Source organism: Lygodium microphyllum, chromosome 5, assembly GCF_053477565.2.
Source record: "Lygodium microphyllum isolate KBCC chromosome 5, Lygodium_microphyllum_v1.1.10, whole genome shotgun sequence".
NCBI classification, from domain to species: domain Eukaryota; kingdom Viridiplantae; phylum Streptophyta; class Polypodiopsida; order Schizaeales; family Lygodiaceae; genus Lygodium; species Lygodium microphyllum.
The window spans coordinates 10,147,358-10,161,694 of NC_141139.1; positions in this window are offsets into that span (position 1 = coordinate 10,147,358).

The following is a 14,337-nucleotide window of genomic DNA, read 5'->3' on the forward strand; positions in this document are numbered from 1 at the left end:
ATATTGATAGTAAAGATATCTTTTCTTGAGTATCATTGCAGTGTATTTTATTTTCTCTCCTTTTCGATATCTGCAAAAAATAAATTACAAATGTTTGTTAGTTAGAAAGTGAGATCTTGATATACATCTAAGTAGATATAATATGATGTGAAAACTTACTCGTTTCTTGTCAAGTTGGAATACAAAGGAGCATGGTAGTTCAATGTCTTCATTTTGTAAATCCATCCTCACTTGATGTAGCGTACATGATTTTCTGATCTTTAAGATTGCAATAATATCCTCGTTGAACCAAATATCAAGATCCACAATAGGATCCTTGCTGAAATCATTAAGATTCTGGTCTAAAGCAACTAGACTACTACCAACAAAATGCCATCGACTATAGTAAAAGCTAAGGATAAAATTTTGAGTAGCAATCATATATTTACAAGCTATAGAGTCTTGATCTATCTTACATATAATTTTTCCTTCTGTCCTTGTATCCCATCCTTCATCAACAAATTGTATGATATGATTATATGTTAGTCTCTTCACTGAAAGCATGGTTTTTGTTATTCTTATCTCCATATTAGAGAAGAAATCAATAAATATATTAATAGGCATAAATAAAGTAACTTTGCTTAGCCTACTTGAGATATTAGATTTTAGTGCTTTCTGGATCTCAGAAAATATCTTACATCTATAGCCCTCACTAGTAGCTGGACTTGGCAAAGGCCACTCAAAGCTTGAAAAATCTAGCAAAGGAAGGAGTTTTATTGATCCCCATTGGCAAGGCCACATAGGAATAACATAAGAATGGTCATAAAAGAATATTCCATTCTCTGCAAGCTCTGTCTTCTTTCTACCTCTATACATTTCTTCTCCAATTGAATCATGTATAACATCAATAACATCAATAATAGATTCCACTGGTTGCCATTCCTCAAGATTAGAGGGATAGACATCTACAAGACAAACAAATATTATAATGGAAAAACCTAAACCATGTTTAAGAAAGGAAAAACTTTAAGAATCAAATTCTTACAATTTGGTCTATGCATTGGAAGCTTTGAAGATCCAGGTTTCAAACACAGATCTCTATGCATGAACACATGTTGCACTAGTACCTCTTTGATACTATTCTTATTTGCTCCAAGCTTAAAATCTCAGATTCTGCCCTTCCAAGCAGAGATAAACGAGCTCTCATGTCTTTACCTTTTTCTACGTTTTGCTTGTTGCATGGTGATCCAACTACCTTTGCTAATGATAGTAGGAATCCATCTTCCATCAGTTTGGAATGAGTTAAACACTGATATGGATGTGATTTGGGAGCTTGGACGCCTTATTGAAGGTCGAATTTCTGTATCCATGGTAGAAGAGAGAGATACATGCACACACACATACACACACACAGAGAAAGAAAGAAAGAAAGAAAGTTATATTAACATCTTCTAAAGACCAAAACTGGCCTATGAGACAAACTATGATACAATTGATGAGGTCCAGCTATCCAAAATAAAAGTGCTGAATGAAAAGCTAAAAATTGGAAACTGAAAATATGGTGCTGTGAGTGTGATAAGTGTCGTGTATGTGTATGTGCGTATGTAGCTCTAGTACTCCAGATAATGGCTACAAAAGGGGAACAAATGTCAGCTGTGATAGGGGAACAACTGTCGGCTGTGATAAAGTGGTGCGATGTGTATATGTAACAGATGCAGAGAGATATACTATCCTGGGATGTAGTAGCAGTCGTCGAAGTCGCTAATAGCAGGTGATCCCTCCTGGATGTAGGATGTGGTACATCGGCGGTGGAGAAAGAGCAAACTGGAGATTTGAGATCCAATGTGTCGAGTGTCGTCGGATCCCAGTCTGCTGTCGATGTAGATCAAGAATCCTCCGGATCTCCTGTCAGTGTGGCTGTGGGGTCCGAAACCCACGGATCCTCGTGCGGCGTCGGGTACGCTGGTCCTCAGCCTGCTATAGTGTGAGCCCGGATGTCTGGCTGGAGGCTGGTACAGTAGCTCTCACTCTGTCTGTCTGAAAGAACTGTGTAATAGTCGTCTGGGTGGGCCCCTCTCTGACTGGGACCCGCTGTGTGCTCTGCTCTCTGATGTGCCATGCCTCTCCCAGAAAACGGCCAAATGATCTCTGATCCATATTAGTCATACATCCCTGAAGTGAGCTGCTCAATGTGTATCTAGATCTCAACTCTAAGTATGCCGGGCATCTGAGAACAAAATGCTCCTCACTCTCCACCTCTGATCTGCAAAGGGGGCATATCCTCTCCTCCCGCAGGATGCCACTGGCTCTGCCACTCTCAATCATAAGCTGATGTGATGATACCCTGAGCTGTCCAATAAGAACTAGGCTATCATAACGGAGGGAGAGAGAGAGAGAGAGAGAGAGAGAGAGAGAGAGAGAGAGAGAGAGAGAGAGAGAGGACTAGGCTATCATAACGGAGGGAAAAACAATAGAGGAATAAAAGAAAGGAGGGAAAAAACTGAGCGCCATGCTTTTCACCAATTTGAATTTCGATTACATCAGTCATTATCATTAATCTAGAAACATCATTAAATAAAAGTAGCCGGGACTCTATGCCATTAATGCAAAAGATGTCATAATCACGAATATAAGAGACTAAAAATACATAATAAAAATACAAATTCTTAATATTATCATATTTATATATTTTTGTAAAATGATTTTTTAATTTTTTTTAAATAGAAGTTCCGTTACGGAGGCTTTGCTCTTATTGGTCTAGAGCACTCTCTCTCCATATCCTAGAAGGCATTTTCGAGACCTCAAAACTCCCCTAATGATATCCCAGTGCACTACCATTGTCCACCAATTACGACGTGTGCTTGTAGGAAATCCTATCACAACAAGAATGGGCAAAGGAAGATAAGAAAATAACTGGCTAAGCTTGAGGCCGAAAGGGAGAAGATGGAAGCCTATCAATTAGAGAGAACCCGTCAAATGGGCATGTATCAAAGAGAGATCAAGGAGCTAAAGGAGAAGCTCAAGGCCAAGGGAGGAGAACATGAGAGGTGGCAATAAAAAACTGTAGTGGAAACACATAGCCTTATGAGCCTACAATGCAGTTTCAATGAGTTGGTGACACTGTACAAAAATCCGCAAAAAGAAAAAAAAATATCCAAGATGCCATGGAGCAGCAATGGAAGAGGAGAGAAGTTGCCCAGCACCAAAAGCATATAGAAAACCTAGAACAAAGGCTAGCCTCGGAGCTTGGGGAGGAACAATGCTTAGAAAGAGAAATCGAGGAACATGAGAGGAGGCCAAGGGCATTAGCCTGGTGGAACAACAAAAGACTAGAAGAAATGAAGAAATTAAAAATGCAGATGAATGGGTAAATAGGAGTGAAGAAAAAGTGAGCACCTTAGCACATCGACTAGTCCTTATAGAAGGTGACAAGGTATTAGTAGAGAGCAAAGGGCAGAGGCCGCCGAGGTGACTGTGGAGACCCAACAACGTGCCTTCCTATATAGTCTCTTCGATGCCACACAATTTGAGGAAGAGGCAACCATTGAGTCCTTAAGGAAAAAGCTAGACATCACCCAAAGGGTTCTAAGGCATGGGCTCCATGCCAAAATGCAAATTGTGGGGCCCACAGATGCAGATCAAGAGAGCTAAAGGCTAACTAAAGATGCACGGCCAAGTTTTGAAAGGGGGTAGCAAGCCCTGGCTCCTTGGTGGGAGGTTTGTATGTCAAGAATGTCCCCCTCCACTCTTTCTCACCTCAAATGCTGACACACATATTTGTGCAATGGCCAGATTTATGTGTGGCCAAAAAAAAGAGAGACTAAAATGAAAAGAGAAGGAAATCATAAGCAAGAGCACTAAGCTCCACATTTGCCACACACATTGCACCTAGGGGTTCTTAACTTAAGTGTGTCCGACGGCCTCGATTAGCGGGCTCTGCCTACAACCCCCTAACCCATTTTCATTCTCCACTTCACGCTTAGGGCACCTCAAGGGTAAGAATTTCAAACTTGTCTCCCTAAGCAGCACACCACACTCATAACGCTACATGAACTGGGTCGTCGAGTGTGGGACAACACCTAGGCCTGCCTGTGGTTCCAACCCAACTCCTAGTTCCACTAGAACGAGTAGAATGCACTACACAATAAGGTAGATAGACCCCTAAATAGTGCACATTCTTTTGTTCTCAGGTAAATACAAATGATGCAACCCACCAACTTCACAGGCCCCATCATCCACTCAACCCACTCTCGGCCCCTAAGACCGATCCCCATGAAACCTTATCATCATTGACTTCCTGAACCACAGTTGCATGACGTGTCAATGTGTAGTCAAAACAAAGCAAAGGAAGACCAAGGTAGCCCAAGTCAAAAAGTGAATGAAGAAGCTCATTCTGCTCATGTAGGAAAAGTGCAGGAGATGGAAACCTCAGAAAAAACATGGGGGAGATTTGAATATTTTGGAGAGGTCCTCTCAAGGATGAGGGAGGTCTTGTTAAGGATGAAGGATGCTCTCTTAAGGATGGAAGAAAGCACCAGATATTCTAGCAAGACTCTCTCAAGGATGAGTGAGAGCCTCGGAATGCTCTTGCAAGGAAAGTACGAGGCGCAATGTTATTCATTTTATAAAAATGTTGGGTTTCCTCCTGTGCAAGTGGTAAAGCCTACATGGACATAGGTGAAGGGATAAGACAACTTGAAGGAATAAGGAAAAGCCATGTTAAACTCACATTGTAGCAACCTTGGAGGGCACAATGGGGCATCCATCCAACACCATTGTCAATTTCAAAAAATGGATTTGTCCATTTGCTATTTTCCAAGAAGGATCCGTCCAGCACAATCTTCAATTTCAAGCGACAGATCCACTCAAGGTCAACTTCAGGGAGGGACCCGCCCCAACTATATCTTCAATTTCAAGGGCCGATCCATCCAACACCATCCTCCCTGCAAGGGCTTGTATACAAACTTTTAAAAAAACCATCTGGCTACAGTCATCCCACCTTCCAACTACTATCCCTCAGTGCCATGGAACTGGCACTCGGCTAGGAGGGTGGTAACGTTAACAATAACACAAGAAAAAGTGGAAAAAGTGAAAAAGTTCTAGTCGGGACACTTAAAAGAGGTGGCCCATAAGGAAATCAGACACAATGGAAGAAGCAAGAAGGGAAAAGGCCGAAGTTACAAGAGCAGTCTCAAAAGCCAAGGCAAAGCCAAAAGTGCATTTTTAAATGCAAGGCGCCTCCAAAAATTTTTGTAGAAGATGGGTGATAGAAAGAAAGCTAGGAAGATAGGAGGACAATGGGAAAGAGGGCCTAGGCCATGGCCGACCGTGTAAAGAAGGGGATAAGGGGATGAGCGCCCAAAAGGGATTTAGGGTTTTGTATATAAAGTAAAAAAGTGAATGAGGAGATTATTCTTTGGTATGTAATAAAGTTATTAAAAACTCAAGGGTGTCAGTGGCCCATGACTCTTCTCTTGTATGGAAGCAATCGTGTCAATTTCTATAGGACCGCTTCATATTGGGAAAGCCTATGAGAGAGGAATTTAAAGATGGTTGAAAGTGCACGAAAGCTGCAGAGAAGAGCAAATTTAAGGCGGGAATTGGACCTTGTTGGAAGCAGTAAAGATGGATGTAGCAATTTTTATGAGCCGCAGAAGACGAGATTTCCATTTTTCATAACTTTTTTAGATGCTCGATTGATCTAAAGCAAGTGGCTAGCGATGTGAGACCTTGAGTCAGACAGGTAGAAGTTTTTAGAGGTCAACTCAGAGGCCGAATGGGCAAGATTTGCGAGGTGGGCATTACAAAGGCTAGAAAAATGGCAAAAGTTAAAAATTTTGGGACATGGGCATTGTTGGGGGACCCCCAATTTTTAAAAAAATCATGATTGGGGGGGGGGGGGGACCACCGTTTCAAAACGGTGCTAGGCAGAACATGCTACCCCCCCTTCATTTGGCGATGTGTTTTTTAAAAAGTGGCAATGGGGGCTAAACAAAACAAACCTATAGAGATAATCAATGACTTCCTCGAATTTATCACTCTTGTTCGCCACCTTCGCCTTGTGAATTGGCTGCTTGATCAGAGAGAACAAAACTCAATCTTTCTCTTTCCTCCATCACTCTCCTCCAAGATGTGCTTCACATGAAAAAAATCAAGAAGAGGGTGCGATGAAGGATGCTTGTCCGCGGTGTGAACTAGATTGCTCCAAGATCGAAGGGAGGATGAGAGGCAATGTTTAGCGCTATTGAGGAATTGATGATGAGCCCATTGGTGAAGGATGCTTGTCCGCAGTGTGAACCTGATTGCTCCAAGATCGAAGGGAGGATGAGAGGCAATGTCTAGCTCTATTGAGGAATTGATGATGAGTCCATTGGTGGCCAAAAACCATTTCATAAAAAAACATGCAACATGCAAATAAGTAGCATGCTCAAATTTTACAAAGAAATTTGCATTGTTTTGATGTTTGATAGATTTAATTATGTGCACATGGAAAGAAAATTTGTATGAATCATTTTTGAAATATGTTTGAGGATGCACATGATAAAATCCAAATCCTGTAGTCGTACATAGTCGTAATTAATAATTTAAAACCTGAAAAGCGTCATAAATGAAGGAAAATCAGGGTTTCTTTCATTTCGGGTTGGGAAATGGAATTCATATGGGATAAAAAACTGATAAAAATTAGTGTTCAATCAACATGATTAGTGAAGACACATAGATTAGAAAATATCACATATTTATGGACAAATAAATGGAAAAAAATAGGAAAAATAATGGAAATTTTAATTTTTGCACCTAAAAAATTAGGAAAAAATACATTTTATGTTTGTGAGCATATAACAAGGCTAAAGCATGAGGATTAAGCCTCAGTTAAGCCTTGTTTCTATGTTAGAGTATGTTTTTATTGATTTTTATATGAAAATTTACATAAAACTAAACGTTACACCTACACAACGAATGCAAAATATAAATGGTAGGAGGAAAGAGGGTTTGTGAAAGTGGTTAGTTGCTTCAAAACGATTCAAATTCTTATCTATTTGTATATGCATAACATATAGGATGGACTATCATTTGAGTTAAGGGGACTAGTAGCATGAAGAAGTTCGGTGCTAGTCTCTATCAACACCACACGTACGATTGGTTGGAAAATCATTGAAGGGTTGTCTTTGCACTTCACCTAGCTGGTTTCTAATGATAAAATGCTTGAGCACAATGGTCATCCATGCTTGTATTAAGCATTACATGGTATCAAACTTGGACGCATTATAATTTTTTGCCAAATGTTGACCTACGTCAAGTGTGTAAGGAAACATGAGTTGTAGGGTAGATGAATGGTTCTTAGGGAAAGCTTGGTAAGGAAAATGTCATAATGTTGTTTCTTGAATATCTTGTTGATGAAACCATCAAGCTATGGTTATTGTGAAGCTGACTTGCAATTCAAATGTTGCTAGTGCAAATGATATATCTCTTCATATGTGAAATTGATTCAACATTTAGTAGCCTATAAAAGCTAAAAGTGAAAATTCAACAAGCACGAAGGGAAGCCAGCAACTGCCAATAGAGGTTACGCTGTGCCACAATGTTCATAGCAAAGGCATTACACATCCAACCAGTTCCATGAAGCTTGACGATTTCGACTATGGCGATAGGAAATTATCAACTGCAGGTCCTCAATGGGAAGGAGATGAAAACAAGACTAGCATGTCTCGACGACATAATTGGTGGGAGCGACGATGCCAACTAAAGAATAGCTATTTCTTTTTTTTAATCTGAAAGTTTAACTAACTTTGTGGCCTTACCTTCAATTCAATTTTGTCACTATGGTGGTGAAGAGGACTCACAAGCACGAACTTTGTGTGTAAGGACTTCACCTGGTGGTAGGTCACATAATTATGGAATATCTAAAAAATTACTAAATCTGTAGAACCTTCTCTCTTTCGATTCTCTTCACTAAGGTTACGATATGTTTTTCCCCTTATTATTTTAGATATCTCTAGGTCTTTTTACACATATACAAAGGAAAGATTTTATGATGAATTTAAAAGTTTGGTGATGCAAACTCGATCACATGGAAAGGGATTGTATCTTAAGGTTTTAAGGTATTCTATTTGGAAGTACTAAGTGAGAGAAGCTAGGGAGATAAGGAGGAGAATATGCATGTACGTCAAAGACAAGAGAGTTGGACTGGAAAACAAGGATGTTCAAACCCCTTACTCCATGTGCTTACCTTGAGTTGAGTACTCTTCATTATCTTTGATCCCATCTTGCGAAGCATCCCTAAGATGAGTGATTTTCATGAACTTCCATGTGTTTCCTATGCGACAATGGTCCAACAATCTGACCACTACCACCTATCCGATCTTGAGGATCCGACACTCGGACCAGCAACCTTGTCTGATTTTGAAAATTGGAGTCTCAAACCATCCTGTTGGATTTTGGAAATTGATTACACTCAAATTGGACCAACCTGACCTGTCTGATCAGACACACCCTATCTGATTCCTAGAAACATACATCCCATAATTAGACCACTCAAAATCAAACATCTCAGAATCGGACACCTGTCAAATTGGACGTCTGATTCCTGAAATCGGACATTGTAGAATTGGACTCTATAGAATCAAAATAGATCTAACATATCTAACTTGAAAAATTTAGCGCATTCGAGATGACACGGAGTACAACCTGAAACATGAGAATTCACTGAAGGCCTTACAAGAAAATTTGACCCTAGAAATCATAGTCAAATATCCAGGTATAGTGTTGACACTCATATCAGCATATTCAACACAATTAGTTATGTGTGCAGGTTGAAGAAGGCGCTCTATGGGCTCAAACAAGCACCTAGAGCATGGTCAATATGGGCTCAAACAAGCCAATATTGACAAGATCAGAGAGTATCTTGTCAATATTGGCTTTTATGTTTCTGATGCTGATCACTCACTTTATGTGAGAACGGGAGATGCAGGTTTGGTCATCACAGTCATCTATGTGGATGGCTTGATTATTACAGGTGATAGTGATAGTGGGATTGCTAAAGTCAATGAATTTTTGAAGAAGAAATTTGAGATGAAGGATTTAGGTGAGCTAAGGTACTTCCTTGGCATTGAGGTGATCAGATGTGATGATGGTATATGGCTGTCCCAAAGATAGTATGGCTTGGATATATTGTCCAAGTATGGTATGACATCATGCAAACCACTTTCAATCCCATTGGAGTAGAATGTAAAGTTGAGTGCTCATGTTGGGGATGAGATAGAAGACCCTACTATGTTCAGGAGGATAGTGGGGAGTTTGATCTACACGACCATTACAAGGCCAGACTTGAGCTACAATGTTGGTCTTGTGAGTCAGTTTATGCAAGTACCTAGAAAGCCACATTTGGATGCAGCCAGATGCATATTGAGATATGTGAAGTCCACATTACATTATGGACTTTTCTATGAGGCAGGTACAGATGTACATGTATTTGGATACATAGATGCAGATTGGGGTGGTAGTATGTTTGATAGAAGATCTACCAGCAGATACATGTTCTCTCTTGGTAGTGCAGTAGTTGCTTGGAGCAGCAAAAAGCAATCTACAGTTGCTTTGTCGAGTACAGAGGCTGAGTATAGAGGTGCTACTATTGCAGCATGTGAGGTAGTATGGCTACAAAAGTTATTGGATGATTTAGATGTGCAGGTGGAAGGTCGAGTTGTCATTTATTGTGACAACATGAGCAGTATACAGTTGGCTAGGAACCTTGTGTTCCATGCCAAGACAAAACATATTGAGGTACACTACCACTTTGTGAGAGAGAAGGTACTAGCAGGTGAGATTGACTTGGTGTACGTCAACACACAGGATCAGATAGCTGACATCTTCACGAAGGCATTGGGTACAAAGAAGCTTCAAAAGTTTCGAAGCTTACTTGGAGTTGCAGAGATGCAGTTGAGCTTGAGGGGGAGTGTTGAGATGACAAGCTCAACACATGCGAATATTAATGATGGACCGCTTGGTTAGATGGGTCTACACGTCTACACTTAGCACGTCGGTGGTCATTATGACTCTCACATGGCCACTGACTCATTACTTATTATATTCAGGATATTTCATCTATTTACAGCTGGCATAGTTATAGTGCCAGTCGACTAGTGTAGTCGGTTATGCATTGTTTGACTTAGTAGGCCACTTTCCTTTATGTTGTATCTTATCTATACTTTGTTTACATTGTAAAGTGTGTGGAAGAAGAAGAAGAAACCAGCAAGAAAACGTTTTGGCCTCCATCTCTCTTCTTTTCTCTTGAGTGAGCTTCTCCTTGTGCATTCTGTGTGTGTTTGGCGCAGCATCTTGAGCAAGTCCCCCCACCACACGATTCTTGACAACTCTAGGGGCCATCGTTTGGCTGGTACTTGTCTAATTGCTTAGCCATGACAGGGATTATTGATTGGCTCTTAGAGACCTAGTTAACTCTTAAACTTACAAGCAACGAGGTTACTATTGTAGCGGTGCTCTACTCTGCTGATGAGTTATCTAGCAGTCTCTTTGTAAGAAGCTCACTCAATGTGAGATCTTCTTCTAGTGTTCCTTCCCTCTCTACGTCAGATCTTGTCCTATTTCAGCTTGATAGGGCTAGCACTCACTGAAAGCTGCACATTTCCATGTTCTCTTGCAAGTTTTTGGCTTGCTATTCGTGATTGTAGGCCACTATGCCCTACAAAGCTTCGCGAGCTAGTCTCCTCTCCTCTTCAAGGTCCGTTATGTTATCCTTAGACATCCTACCATGGTGGTTTGTCTAGATCTATAGATTGTAATTGTCAACTAGCCATTGGATTTCCATCTTGGGAACCCACCTAGGTCAATCTCTTCACCACGTCTGTGGTTAGTGCTACTTGACTCTGCCATATTTGCGGTCTCATACTCCACTAGGTTGTCGATGAGATTGATCAATTCGTGCAAATCCACTTCCCCAATGGTGTCGATCCTTTCTTGGTCCTATGCTTAGGGTTCTCAATAGCCCAACTATGTTTCAAGGTCTTCTCCTACTAGTGGATTTGTTCAAATTGTTAGCTCTAACTGAGTTTCTTATTATTTACAAATAGTCCTCAACTTATACTTACTCAGTGGGGGCGTGTGTGTGTGTGTGTGCTCTCTTCCATGCACTGTGAGAAATTAGGCTCTCAGCTTTTCTTAAGTGCACTTTAGGTGCTGGAAAACAATATGGATGTGAATACAAAAAGTAACAATTGTAGCTCTCGCACTCTCATCTACGTACACGGTCAAATGGGGCTCTAGGTTCAATTTTTGGATGCTTCCTATGGTCTCTAGGGTATGTGCTACGTTGTTTAGCTTGCTCAAGTTCAAATGGGGTCTCTAGGGTATGTGCTACGTCGTTCAACTTGCTCAAGTTCAAATGGGATCTGTTGGTTAGCCTGCTTTAAATCTTCATAACTTGCTAGTTGATCCATATACACTTCTTCCTGTAAATCACCATGTAAGAAGGCATTCTTCACATCCATTTGCTACAACCTCCAACCTTTGGTTGCTACCAAAGAAATCACACATCTGACAGTTGCCATCCTAGCAACTGGACTGAAGGTTTCTTCATAATCTATGCCATATGTCTAGGCATAGCCTTTTGCAACCAACCTAGCTTTGTACCTACTAATAGAACCATCTGCATTGTGCTTAATCTTGTAAACCCACTTACATCCAATAGCTTTCTTGCCCTTCGGCAATGATACTAGATCCCAAGTCTTACTGGCCTCTAATGCAGCCATCTCCTCATCCATTGCTACATCCCAATGAGTATGACCAATAGCATCCTCAAAACAAGTGGGCTCAACATCCTCAACTAGTTTCACCATATAAGCATAATGGTGAGATACATCATGAGACCTCAGAAAATCACTGAACTCATTCGAGAGGCACTCTTCCCCTCCATCTGACCTCAAGCACTTTACTTTCAAGCCTGTTTCTCTTTCAACTGCAGCCTTTTAAGTGCTCAAACACTTCACTCTTTTCCTTCATAAAATATACCCACAGCTTTCTAGAACAATCATCAATGAATGTGACAAAGTATGAACTACCTCCAAGAGATACATTTTGTGTAGGCCCCCAAATGTTTGTATGCACAACATCAAGGATATTTCTGCTTACATCTCTATTATGTGAAAAGAGTTTTCTTGCCTGCTTACCAAACTGACATGCTTTGCATACCTTATGAAATTCTGCAACTCTAAATGTAGGCAAACCTGTAACCAACCCTTTGGACTGCATTAATTTCAGCCTTTGTACATTTGCATGTCCAATGCGTTTGTGCCAAATTTCAATATCTATAACAACACCTTTTCCTTTAGCATACATAGCAGCATTCATAGTAGGAATTTCAGCATCAAGAGTAAACATACGTCCAGCTCTACTTCCCTTTGCTACCAACCTGCACTTGTCATTGAAGTCTTCTACAAAGCAGCCCTTTGCATTAAATCTGACTTATAGCCCTTGCTCTACCATTTGACTGACTGACACTAAGTTCTTTGTAATAGATGGCACATGTAATACATCTGAAAGGCTCTTGTCTTACCATTATGCAAGGACAAGGAAACTTTTCCAATGTGTGAAATTGGGTGGCATGAATCATCACCCGTCTGCACATAACCTGCATTTTCCAAATCTTGCATCTCTCCAAACCATTCTGCATGGCTGGTCATATGATTGGATGCACCTGAATCAACATACCAAACATCATCACGTGTTCCCTTTCCTGTAACAGCATTGAGTATATGTTGCATAACAAACAGACATTCATTTTTGTCTTCATTCTGTCGTGAAGATGATGCATAGTTTCCTTGCTGCAACTTACCACTGTGAATATCATCTTTCTTAGCATACCATTGGGCTGCAATATGACTTGTTTTGCCACAATAGTGACAAACAATACCACAGTTGTTAGAACCTCTGTTCTGCCATCCACCTCTTCCTTGCCTCTAAAGTTACCACGACCTCCTGAAACCTGCATATCGCCAAATTGCTGATTCAATCTGTTTTGTTGATTGTCACTACCATGTCCTGTACCACGACCTCTTGAAGAGAATCTACCACATCCCTTCCTAAAGTGGAGTAGAAATCTTGGACCTGTTCATCACTTCTTTTAGATGTCTCACTCTGCATATTGGTCTCTTCAGTGATCGTAAGGGAGACCAACTCATCGAAATCTGGAAATGGCTTTCTGACATATATGAAAGTTACAAAAGACTTCCAAGTCTTTTCATTGTTAAGTCCACCCAAGGTAGACGACACCAAATCATTAGCATTGGGCATTGCATCAATCGCTGCCAAGGCATCTGCAATGCTCCTTACCTTTAGTGCATACTCATTGATAGACATCTTCCCTTTATTCAATGTATTCAACTCTTACTTGAGTTGAATCTTTTGTGCCTTTGTATTTACGGAAAACATACTTTCAAGTATGGTCCAAGCTGCATATGAATTCTCTATCTTTCTAATATGTCCCAGTATATTATTGTCAATTACTGTAGACAGCCAATACATAACCTTTTTGTCTTTTTCATTCCATTCCTTCCGTGCCTTTGTCTCTTTTGCAGTTGGAGGATCACTCACCTCGGGCTCCTTTTCTTCACTTGAAACAAACTCGTAGAGGCCTTTTCCAATAAGGAAGTTCATGACACGGAACTTTCATGAAGGGTAGTTGTTATTGTCGAGCTTCTCAATGATGGGGTTTCCACTGTTCTCTGCCATTATAACAAAACTAATACCAAACAGCAAGCAAATCTTCTGCAACCATCGACCTGTAGTGCACAGCAATACACCAGACAGTCTTTTTCAATGCCTGCTCAATAACACATGCAATCTGCAACCAATTTGCAGATAAACCTTGTGTTTCGTTGGTAAACACCTTTGAACTTACAGATTTGAAATCTATAACCTATGCACCCACTTTCAGTCAATATAGCCAAAGTCACAGTGTACCTTGAAACTGCTGTCCTTGTGGCTCTAAAACGGGGCCTGAAACGGCCTCAAATACCCAAAATAACTGCGAAAAAGCCCTACAGGGCTAATCTATAGAATATACAATGCTCTCCTTATACTCCAAATCTCATAGCAATCTGAGATTTTTTGCTCTGCCCTGCTTCTGGTGCCTCCACAGGCACTGTCCAAGAGAAAGAGTGGAAGAATGGGAGAGCTTCTTACCCGCGGCTTTCTTGCTCAAACCTTGCTTCTTCTCCTTCACTTCAGCCTTCGAAATCAACCTCTCTCAGTGGCTTGGCTCTGATTCCATGTCAAAAATCACGTGGTGGGGGGACTTGCTCAAGATGTTGTGCCAAACACATAGAGATGCACAAGGAGAAGCTCACT